Source organism: Ambystoma mexicanum, chromosome 9, assembly GCF_040938575.1.
Source record: "Ambystoma mexicanum isolate Mex_15411 chromosome 9, UKY_AmexF1_1, whole genome shotgun sequence".
NCBI classification, from domain to species: domain Eukaryota; kingdom Metazoa; phylum Chordata; class Amphibia; order Caudata; family Ambystomatidae; genus Ambystoma; species Ambystoma mexicanum.
The window spans coordinates 1458562126-1458572182 of record NC_090931.1 but is presented as its reverse complement, the minus strand read 5'-3'; the positions used below and the strand labels follow the sequence as shown (position 1 = coordinate 1458572182).

Below are 10057 nucleotides of genomic sequence, written 5' to 3'. Positions count from 1 at the left end.
TCTACATAATATGGTGTCCGTGCGACCTGATGTATGTAGGGAAAACAACTAGAGAGGTGCGACAACGCATATCTGAGCACAGGTCTTGTATAAGGAACAGAGTGGCCGAGAAGCCACTGGTGGACCATTTCGTGAGAAGCAATCACAAAGACACTGATCTGAGGTGGTTCATACTACAGATGGTCTTGCCCAACACTAGAGGTGGTAACATGGGCACCACACTGCACTGCATCGAACAGCGCTGGATTTATAATCTCAATACAGTGCAGTGAGGTCTTAATGTCTCAGTAGAGTGAAATGCTCTAGGAACTAAGAAATGAAGGTACAGTAATATCATACTGCAGGGTGACAATATATTGAGGATGTTCTCGTCCCCTCCTGGGGTATATATATTGATATACAGGAGATAGCCCAACCTAGATTAATGATACAACACATGATGTGCACATGTGGTTATGATAAGGAGTGGGCCATTCCAGTCATCAGGACCATTACAGTCCTCGACCTGCTCATTCTGAGTAGCCATTAACTCGAATTGAGTTAAGAAATGTAGAAAGTGATTATGACAGCTAAGCAATCCACTATACCAGGATGCCCGTTATCACGCAGGCTTCCTGATTATGGGTACACACCCAGTGACTTGTCTGATGCTCTTTCACACGACCGCAGTCTATGTAGTACTGGGAAGCTGGAAGGCTGGCGGACTGTGTCAACCAGTTGCCCCGCGTGTTTGATTGATTCATCATCCGGTTAGATATATGTTAGACCGGGATCACTTTTGAGATCAGTGCAGATGCAGTACACTAATTACTATTTTGAAAGCAGTAGGTGACAGTGCCTATATAATTGATGGAACTCATTGCCCAATATGATCTAGCAATACATATCTATTTCCCAATTTTTTAAGGAGGACTAGGAGAAAAAACATACCTGTTGCAAAAATATCTGGAGTACTTTGTCCCAGAGAAATATTACGAGCAATTAAGTGATCTATCTACAGTCACAACTATGAAGGTATTCTTTACTATTACAAATATGAAATAACTCATTAGTAAGGCTATGTGCAAATATAACGGCCTCTCCGTTGGTTTTGCATTTTATAGGACCAGTATGAAGACATCACTTCTAGGACCTAGTGAAGGATTGATTCCATCTCACTTTCTCTTGCATCTCCAGAGTTTATACATGGAGGTGAGTGAAGGTGTATACAACGATGTGTAGAGTTGTTATTTACACAATCATAGTGTTTTTGAAAGAAATGAGGATGACAAGGCACACTGACAGGTTTTATAGATTTTATTGTATGTTTTTGTGTAGGTGGTGCGGCTCACCCCAGTCCATAGAAGGCAAGATTCAACAAGCGCTTTGCCTCACATCCTGAGGAAGGTCTGCAAAATAGAAGGGCCACATTGTTAGTGCTCAGGTCTATGACCGAAACAGGTGTTGACAAAGAGAACTGCTCAAAATCAGAACGAACGGTTGTTGACACTTGTACTAAGGATAGGGTCAAATTACTTTGTAAAATGAAGTGTATGGAATATATTGTAACAACTAGGTTTAGTTACATAGAAATGTAGAGAGCCATTGCTACTGTTGAAAGTATGGGTATGAATGAGTGATGGAGAAAATTGATAGTGTGAGCATATACATATATTTTTGTACCGTGATTTATAAAATTGTTTTGATAATAAATTGAATGAGATAATACTGTCATCCTCTATCTGCTGGTTCACATTGTTACATATGTTTTGTCTAACTTATACTGATATGGGATTGAGGTCTTAAACGCACGCCTACACATCTGTTGCCACAGCCCATCTCCCATCTCCACACCCAGGTCGCTCTCCCATTGTGATCCGAGTCCCCTGGTGGTCCCCCACTTGGGTTCCAGCAGTGCTCCATACAAGCGTGATATGAGGCCTTTATTGTCTGCCCACCCATCAAGGACACTCTCTACCGGTTCCAATTCCTTCTCGATACTCTCCTTCCATTTGGCAAACATACATTTTTATTTTTTTTATTTAATTTCATTTAGTTCATTACAAACTTTTGAAATATAAAAACAAAGAAAAAAAAGAAAAGAAAACATCATACATTTTTATGTCTTTCCTATGTTAATTGTCACTTTCCAAAAACTCTCAGATTATTTTCAATTTCTTCCAGAAAAAATGTCAATGCAAACATCACTTGTTTGTTGCCTCCTTCGTTCAATAGGCTCCAGGCATCCTCTGTGCTTTGGGAGGTCTGCAATATGCTCACTTTCTCAAAGATAGATAACTTCAATTCTTCAATTTTTGAGCAATATAGGACCAGGTGTTTTAATGATTCACTGAAGATGCCACAGAAACGACATTGACCATTGTCTTTTTGAGCTTTATTCCAGATAGTCATTATTTCTTTGGGTCGATAAAGATTCAGTCGAAACATCATAAATGTTCTTCTCTTGATCTTAGAGGGAAATTTCTCTAAGTAGTTTGGTAGCTTATGACATTCTCTGACTTCCGGGGGAGCATGTTTCATACATCTATGAGATCTTCTTTGCTCAGCCGTTTCATACCAATCCTGGTCCCATCCTTTTTGTTTGATTTTATTAGGGTTCTGGATTTGCATATCCACGTCGAATGCCAGGAAGTTTAGCGTTTTCTCGCAGGCGTCTTTCCATTGTTCGAAAATGGAATTTATTCCTTGATCGCATCTAGGTTCTAGTATTTGGAACTGGGGTAAATTATCAGCACTCATGATCTTCCGATACAAAACCAAGGTATTCCACTGGATTCTCCCATTTATCGAGATCATGACAAGTTCATATCTGAGGCAAGCAGTCGGCGCTCCCTACGGTAATTGGTGAATATTTGTTCAAAAGGTATTCTCACACCATGGCCAGATTTTGTATGTGCAGCCCAGCATAGTTTCAGCTCCAAAAATAAGTGATGGAATCACTTTAGCCCGGTAGAATTCCATACAGGTTTTAAGCTGAATTTACCATATTTTCGGTTGATGACTGCGCCTTGGGTCGTCAGCATTCTGAACTTCCCCCTTATTCTTTGTAACATTGGCTCATCGGTTTTATTTGAGTTGATAGTTACACCCAGATATTGCACCTGCTTCACACGCTCAACTGGATAATTCCCAATATGCCACTTTTGTTCTTTAAAGTTTTTCTTCTGGTTATTACACCTCAGATTTTGTAGCATCAAGATCTCTGTTTTACTTGGATTGATTACTAGACCATTTTTTTCGATGTATGCTTTAAGGGCTGTTCATTTCTGTTGCAAACCGATGGGAGTTAGGTCCAACAGAACCATATCGTCTGCATAAACCATGTGTCCTAATTCTCTCCCGTTTATCTTGGGGGGGGGATCGAATTTCTGATAAAGCATCATCTACATCTGAAATTAACAGGTTAAATTAGGTGGCTCCCAGGAATCATCCTTGCTTTACGCCCCTTGTTGTCTGAATCGGAATAGAGAGCGAACCAGCTTGATTTAGTCTGATCCTGTAACGTTCACCTGATTCCCACGGAGGCGCAGGTCTGGCTTCGAGTGCTGATGCTTCTTCAATGGTGAAGCGCAGGACTCTGAAGATGGACAGGAAGGGCCCTCTACTCTGGCTTCTCCGGCTCGCAGGAATATTCCCCTGTGCGTGAAAAGGGAGTATTACCTACTGACTGAGTTATGCTTAAGCCTCCCACTCTCTTCCAACCCTCCACGATACCCTTCCACGATTCCCCGTGAAGTCTCACCTTAGGGTCAGGAAGGATGAGCTCTCCATCCTGCTTCTGATGCAGGGGCGCGTTGAAACCCAGTTACTTCACTGGATTGAGGATTGATGGGAGTTCAGGTAAGCATGACTATTCAGGTAAGGCTCTGTAAAAGTTCTGTTGCAAGTTCAAAAGTCCAAGCTTAATAATAATGTTCATTGTCTTTTTGCAGCAAGCGCTAATGCTTATGTCTTTTTTCCCCTTAGGGGCCGGGGTTCGGAATGCTGTAGATATGGCGCCGACCCGAAGTGAAACGTGCAGTTCCAGTAAATGGCAGGTTAGTTCTGGATGAGCGCTCGGTAACTGTCTTTGCATACGCTCATTCAATGTCTTTGTCTTTTTTTCCCCATAGGGGCCGGGGTCCGGAAAATGCCTGAAAGCGGCAAGACCCGAAATGAAATGGGAATGACCCAACAGGTAAGTCTTATTCCCTTCCTTCTCTCACCTCTTATTCTTGTCTTTTTCTCTAGGCTCTGGGAAGTGGCTGTGTATCCGGATGATCGCTGCTGAAGATGGAGGCACCCAGGAAAGGTGAGTGAAATGCAGCGCTGCAGCGATCGTAACGAAATGCTTTTAAAAATGATGTCTTCCTTTTCAGGATCGTCGGTGTGATGTCTCCTTGGTGCAGATTTAGCTGGTAAGGTCTTTTGTCTCCCTTTGCAGGTGACCCAGGATGCTGACAGGCATGGCTGAAGTCCAGATGCAGAAGCTGACACGGTGAGCGTCCAGCTGCGAGGAGCAGAACAACGCGAAGCGTGAGTTGCTGATCGGGTGTGGTTTAAATAGCTTTGGAAGAAGTTCCAAGTGTGTATCCTTCCTCCGATCAGGTATGTATCCTTCCCCGACCACACCCGGGTGGAAAGTAGTCCCATAGGTAAAGTAGTTCCATTCAGGCCTCAAGAGGGCCTGGATGTGGCAGCATGGTCTGCATCAGGTAAGTGCACAGTAAAACACTTGAACACATGTCTAGCTTTATGAGCCTGGCGCCTAAGGCGCCAGGACAGAGGTCCAACATGAGCCTGGCGCCTAAGGCGCCAGGACTGCGTCCAAAGGGCCCCAGCTTGGGCCCGCTGGCACTCCCCTGGGGAAAATGATGCCTGCCTCTGGGGTTGCTGGGTCGGACCTGGCTCCTTGGAGGTAGGCATCATGACAGTACCCCCCCTCAAGGCCCCTCCCAAGGTTCTTCCCTCCGGGGGTTTAGGCTTGTTCGGAAATCTCCGGTGAAACCTTTGTACTAATCGAGGTGCGTGGACATGGTTACTAGGCTCCCACGATCTCTCCTGAGGTCCATATCCCTTCCAGTCAACAAGATAGAAAAGTTTCGACTTTACCACTTTGGAGTCTAAAATGTCTTTAACTTCGAATTCTAATTCCCCTTCAATTTGAACTGGATCTGGAGGCTTGGACAATCGGGTTCCTGGTTGTACTGGCTTCAAAAGTGATGCATGAAAAACTGGATGAATACGCATGTTGGACGATAGATCCAGTTTAAAGGCCACTGGGTTGATTATAGCTTTGATGGGATAAGGTCCTATGAATCTGGGATTGAAGGTTCGCGGGCCCTTGAGGGGTAAATGTTTAGTTGCTAGCCATACCTGGTCTCCTACTTGGTAAGGAGGAGTTTTACTTCGGTGCAAATCAGCGTTTTCTTTATACTTTTTCTTGGCTTGCTGTAAATGAGTTGCAGCTTCTTTGAAGGCTCGGGTTATTGTGGAATGCAGATGATTTACTGCGGCATTTCCAGGGTCAGAGGTGGATCTAGGTCAGAGGTCCGAGGATGGTGACCATACAAAGTATAAAAGGGGGTTTGTCCGGTTCCAGAATGCACTGAATTGTTGTATGCATATTCTGCGATCCAAAGGATGTCTTTCCAATTTAACTCGGATTGGTGTAACATGCACCGAAGATATTGCTCGAGAGTCTGATTGGTTCTCTCGGTTTGTCCGTCGGTCTGGGGGTGGTGGCTGGTGGATAACCGCACATCTATTTGTGCTAGTTGGCAACACTTCTTCCAAAAATGTGAGATAAATTGACTTTAACGATCCGAGACTAATATGGAAGGGAAACCATGTATGCGAACTATATTCTCCAGGAATTCCTTGGCCAAGGTGGAAGCTGAAGGCAAACCCTTTAAAGGGATAAAGTAGGCCATTTTGGAGAATAGGTCCACAATTACAAGGATTGTGTTGTAACCAGCACAAGGAGGCAGATCTGTTATAAAGTCCATTGACAGGGTGTGCCATGGTGCCGGTGGAATATCCAAGGGTTGAAGTAGGCCGGCTGGCCTTTTCTTTTGAGCCTTGTTTTGGGCGCAAATTCCACAAGACAGTACAAAAGACTTTATGTCTTTTCTCCAAGAAGGCCACCAGAAGTGGCGTTTGATTTTTTCCTCCGTTTTAGCGATACCAGGGTGTCCTTCCATTAAAGAATCATGATGATGGGCAATAACAAGTTCTTGCAATTCTTTACTTGGCAGAAACAACCGCTCCTGGAAGTAGGACAACCGCTCCTGGAAGTAGGGTAAGTTATCCTTAACGGTGTAATGAGGACCCTTTTGACTCCATTCCAGTAAGGTTGAAGAGTCTAGAAGTTGTTTGGATATCCTCAATAGTTTGCAATGAAGTTAAGCCTAAGATTCTTTGCTCAGGTTATGATGGGCACAGGTTCTAAGCTCGAATTAGGTTCTTCCATGCCAATCCGGGATAAGGCGTCCGCTTTTCCATTCTTGCAGCCAGGGCGATAGGTAATTACAAAATCAAATTCTGCAAAGAATAGAGCCCATCGGAGTTGTCGTGAAGATTGAGCTTTGGCCGTCTTTAAATACTGTAAGTTTCTGTGGTCCGTAATTACGGTGATGGTGTGTCTTGCCCCGAGAAGGTAGTGACGCCAAGCCTTGAAAGCAGATTTGATGGCCAGTAACTCTTTATCGGTAATTGCGTAGTTGATTTCAGGAGGAGAACATTTTCTGGACCAAAAGGCCACTGGGTGTAGTTGGTTAGTTTTTGGGTCTCTTTGCGACAGGACAGCTCCCATGGCCGAACTGGATGCATCGGTTTCCACTATGTACGGGAGATCTGGGTGCGGGTGCTTCAATACAGATGCAGAGGTGAATTTGTTTTTCAGGTCCTGGAAGGCTTGTTCGGCCTCAAGAGTCCATTCGAAGCGTTTGTTTTTCTTTAGGAGAGCAGTGATGGGTTGGACTGTTCGGGAAAATTCCGGGATGAATCTTCGATAGAAATTGGCAAAGACGAGCATGCTCTGAACTCCCTTCACCGAGCTTGGAGATGGCCATTTGAGGATGGCATCCACCTTTCGCGAGTCCATTCGGACTCCTTGAGGTGTCAGGATGAATCCGAGAAACTCAACTTCTGTAGTATGAAAAACGCATTTTTCGAGTTTTGCAAATAGTCTGTGCTGGCGCAGTTTCTCAAGAACTGCCCTAACATGCTTTCTGTGATCAGATTCTGAAGAAGAGTACACCAGGATGTCGTCAATGTAAACAATTACACAGACATCGATAAGTTCCAGAAGAACATCATTCATAAAGTACTGAAAGGCGGCAGGTGCATTGCACAAACCGAAGGGCATCACCTGATATTCGAAGAGCCCAAATTTGGTGCGGAATGCAGTCTTCCATTCGTCGCCTTCTTTTATGCGCACCAGGTGATAAGCTCCTCGGAGATCTAACTTGGTGTACACACAAGCGTCTTTCACCTGGTCGATAAGCTCAGGGATCAAGGGCAGAGGATAACGATTCTTAATCGTTATTTGATTTAGGGCCCGATAGTCTATACACGTTCTAAGGTCGCCTTCTTTTTTTGGCACGAAGAACAGAGCTGAAGAGACAGGAGACTTGGACGGGCGAATAAAACCATTGGCTAGGTACTGATCTAAATACTGACGCAAATGCAGGTTCTCAGGTTCCGTAAGAGCATAAATCCAACTACAAGGTAGTTGAGCATTGGGTACCAGATCGATTTGGCAATCATAAGACAGATGGGGAGGTAACGTGTTAGCCTGTTCTTTCTGAAAAACGTCTTGGAATTCTTGGTATTCTGACGGTAGCTGTACAGGGGTGGAAGTTGCTGAGGCTAGACCCATAGCTGGATTTCTTGGATAACAAGTTGGTTCACAATCAGGAAAACGTATCTTCTTTACTCGCCAGGCAATTCTGGGATTATGTGTTTCTAACCAAGGAATTCCAAGAATTACTTGAAATTGTGGGGCCTTGATCACATCAAATACGATTGCTTCCCGATGTCCATCCTGACCCACCAGTGTCACTTCAACAGTGGAATGCGGTACAGGCCCTGAGGCTATTTCGGTTCCATCTACTGTAGTAATGACATCTTGGGTTACTTTCGGGCAGAGAGGAAGCTTAATCCTGGAAGCCAATTCACGGTCTATGTAATTTCCAATAGCTCCACTGTCGATGTATGCTTTTATAGCATGCAACTACTGAGGCTGTTTTGGGTCCACGAGCACCATTGGCATGACAAAATGCGAGGTCAAAGAGTTAATTTTCAAGCTCGGCAAGCGGACCCCTACGCTTGCCAGGCTAGGTCGTTTCCTGAATCAGGTGTCACTAATTTGTTATCAGTAGCTCCAACCACCTTCCTAAGTGGTTTAACTGGACAATTTTGAAGAAAGTGACCGGAAGTCCCGCAATACAGACAAAGTTGCATTTGCCGCCTTCTCTCTCGTTCTTTCTGCGTTAATGGTCCTTTAACACCACCGATTTGCATAGGTTCAGATACGTCGGTACTCTTGGAGTTAGCGTGGGTTTTGATCGGTGCTCAGTTTTCATACTTGAACCGATCTGCTTTTCTATTTTGAAGTCTGTGATCAAGTTGAACCACCAAGTCAATGTAGTCTGCGCAGACCTGGGGTGGGTTTACTATCTGAGCTAGAACATCCTTAAGCTCTCCGCGCAGGCCTCGATGAAACAATGTGATCCTTTTGCTTTCTGGCCATCCAGTTTCCACAACCAGTCTGTTAAAGGTGGCTATGTAGGACAGAAGAACCTGATTACCTTGTCGTAAGGATAGCAGTTCGTTATCAAGGGCCTGTCCTTGAGAGTGTCCAGCGAACAATCTTTCCATGCTGGCCTGGAAGCCCTGAAAATTCTGGAGAATGGGATCATCCTGATTTACCAATGGAATAGACCAATCGGCAGCACTGCCACTGAGGTAAGATAGTATAAAGGCTACCTTGGTCTGGTCGTTAGGGAAGGCTCCGGGTCTGCATAGAAAGCGCAAACAACATTGGTTCATAAAGACGGCATATTTCTTGGGATCCCCCGCAAAACGTTCAGGCGGGGCCAAAGGCATGTGTCCAGGTAGATTAATTTGTACCGGGTTACTCAAACTCATTGATGTGGAAATGTCTCCGGAATTAGGTAAAGGAGTGTGCCCTGCCTGGGCCTGTAATAACCTTTTGGCTAGGTCATCTGTTCTTTCCTTGGGTAAGATCAGTTCTCTTTTGAGAGCGTTAGTCTCCTGGCGGGCTGAGTGCACCTCTGCCCGTAATTCCCCCAGAAGCTGGGCCAGCTGGTCAGTCTCGGAAGTCTCCATAGCGCCCGGGTGGGAAATTGTGGGTAGGCTTCGCGTTCTGTAACGCTCACCTGATTCCCACGGAGGCGCAGGTCTGGCTTCGAGTGCTGATGCTTCTTCAATGGTGAAGCGCAGGACTCTGAAGATGGACAGGAAGGGCCCTCTACTCTGGCTTCTCCGGCTCGCAGGAATATTCCCCTGTGCGTGAAAAGGGAGTATTACCTACTGACTGAGTTATGCTTAAGCCTCCCACTCTCTTCCAACCCTCCACGATACCCTTCCACGATTCCCCATGAAGTCTCACCTTAGGGTCAGGAAGGATGAGATCTTCATCCTGCTTCTGATGCAGGGGCGTGTTGAAACCCAGTTACTTCACTGGATTGAGGATTGATGGGAGTTCAGGTAAGCTTGACTATTCAGGTAAGGCTCTGTAAAAGTTCTGTTGCAAGTTCAAAAGTCCAAGCTTAATAATAATGTTCATTGTCTTTTTGCAGCAAGCGCTAATGCTTATGTCTTTTTTCCCCTTAGGGGCCAGGGTTCGGAATGCCGGAGATATGGCACCGACCCAAAGTGAAACGTGCAGTTCCAGTTCCAGTAAATGGCAGGTTAGTTCTGGATGAGCGCTCGGGAACTGTCTTTGCATACGCTCATTCAATGTCTTTGTCTTTTTTTCCCCATAGAGGCCGGTGTCCGGAAAATGCCTGAAAGCGGCAAGACCCGAAATGAAATGGGAATGACCCAACAG

The 10057-nt window shown here is 45.1% G+C and overlaps 1 long non-coding RNA gene across 1 annotated transcript in view; it reads right to left on the bottom strand.

The window, feature by feature from the left end:
- Positions 1-1285: 1285 nt before the first annotated feature.
- LOC138489816 (uncharacterized) overlaps positions 1286-10057 on the bottom strand; it is a 73046-nt gene continuing 64274 nt past the window's right edge. Inside the window, exon 3 of the long non-coding RNA XR_011274922.1 lies at positions 1286-1388. This is a non-coding gene — a long non-coding RNA (uncharacterized lncRNA). The remainder of the gene's footprint in view (positions 1389-10057) is intronic.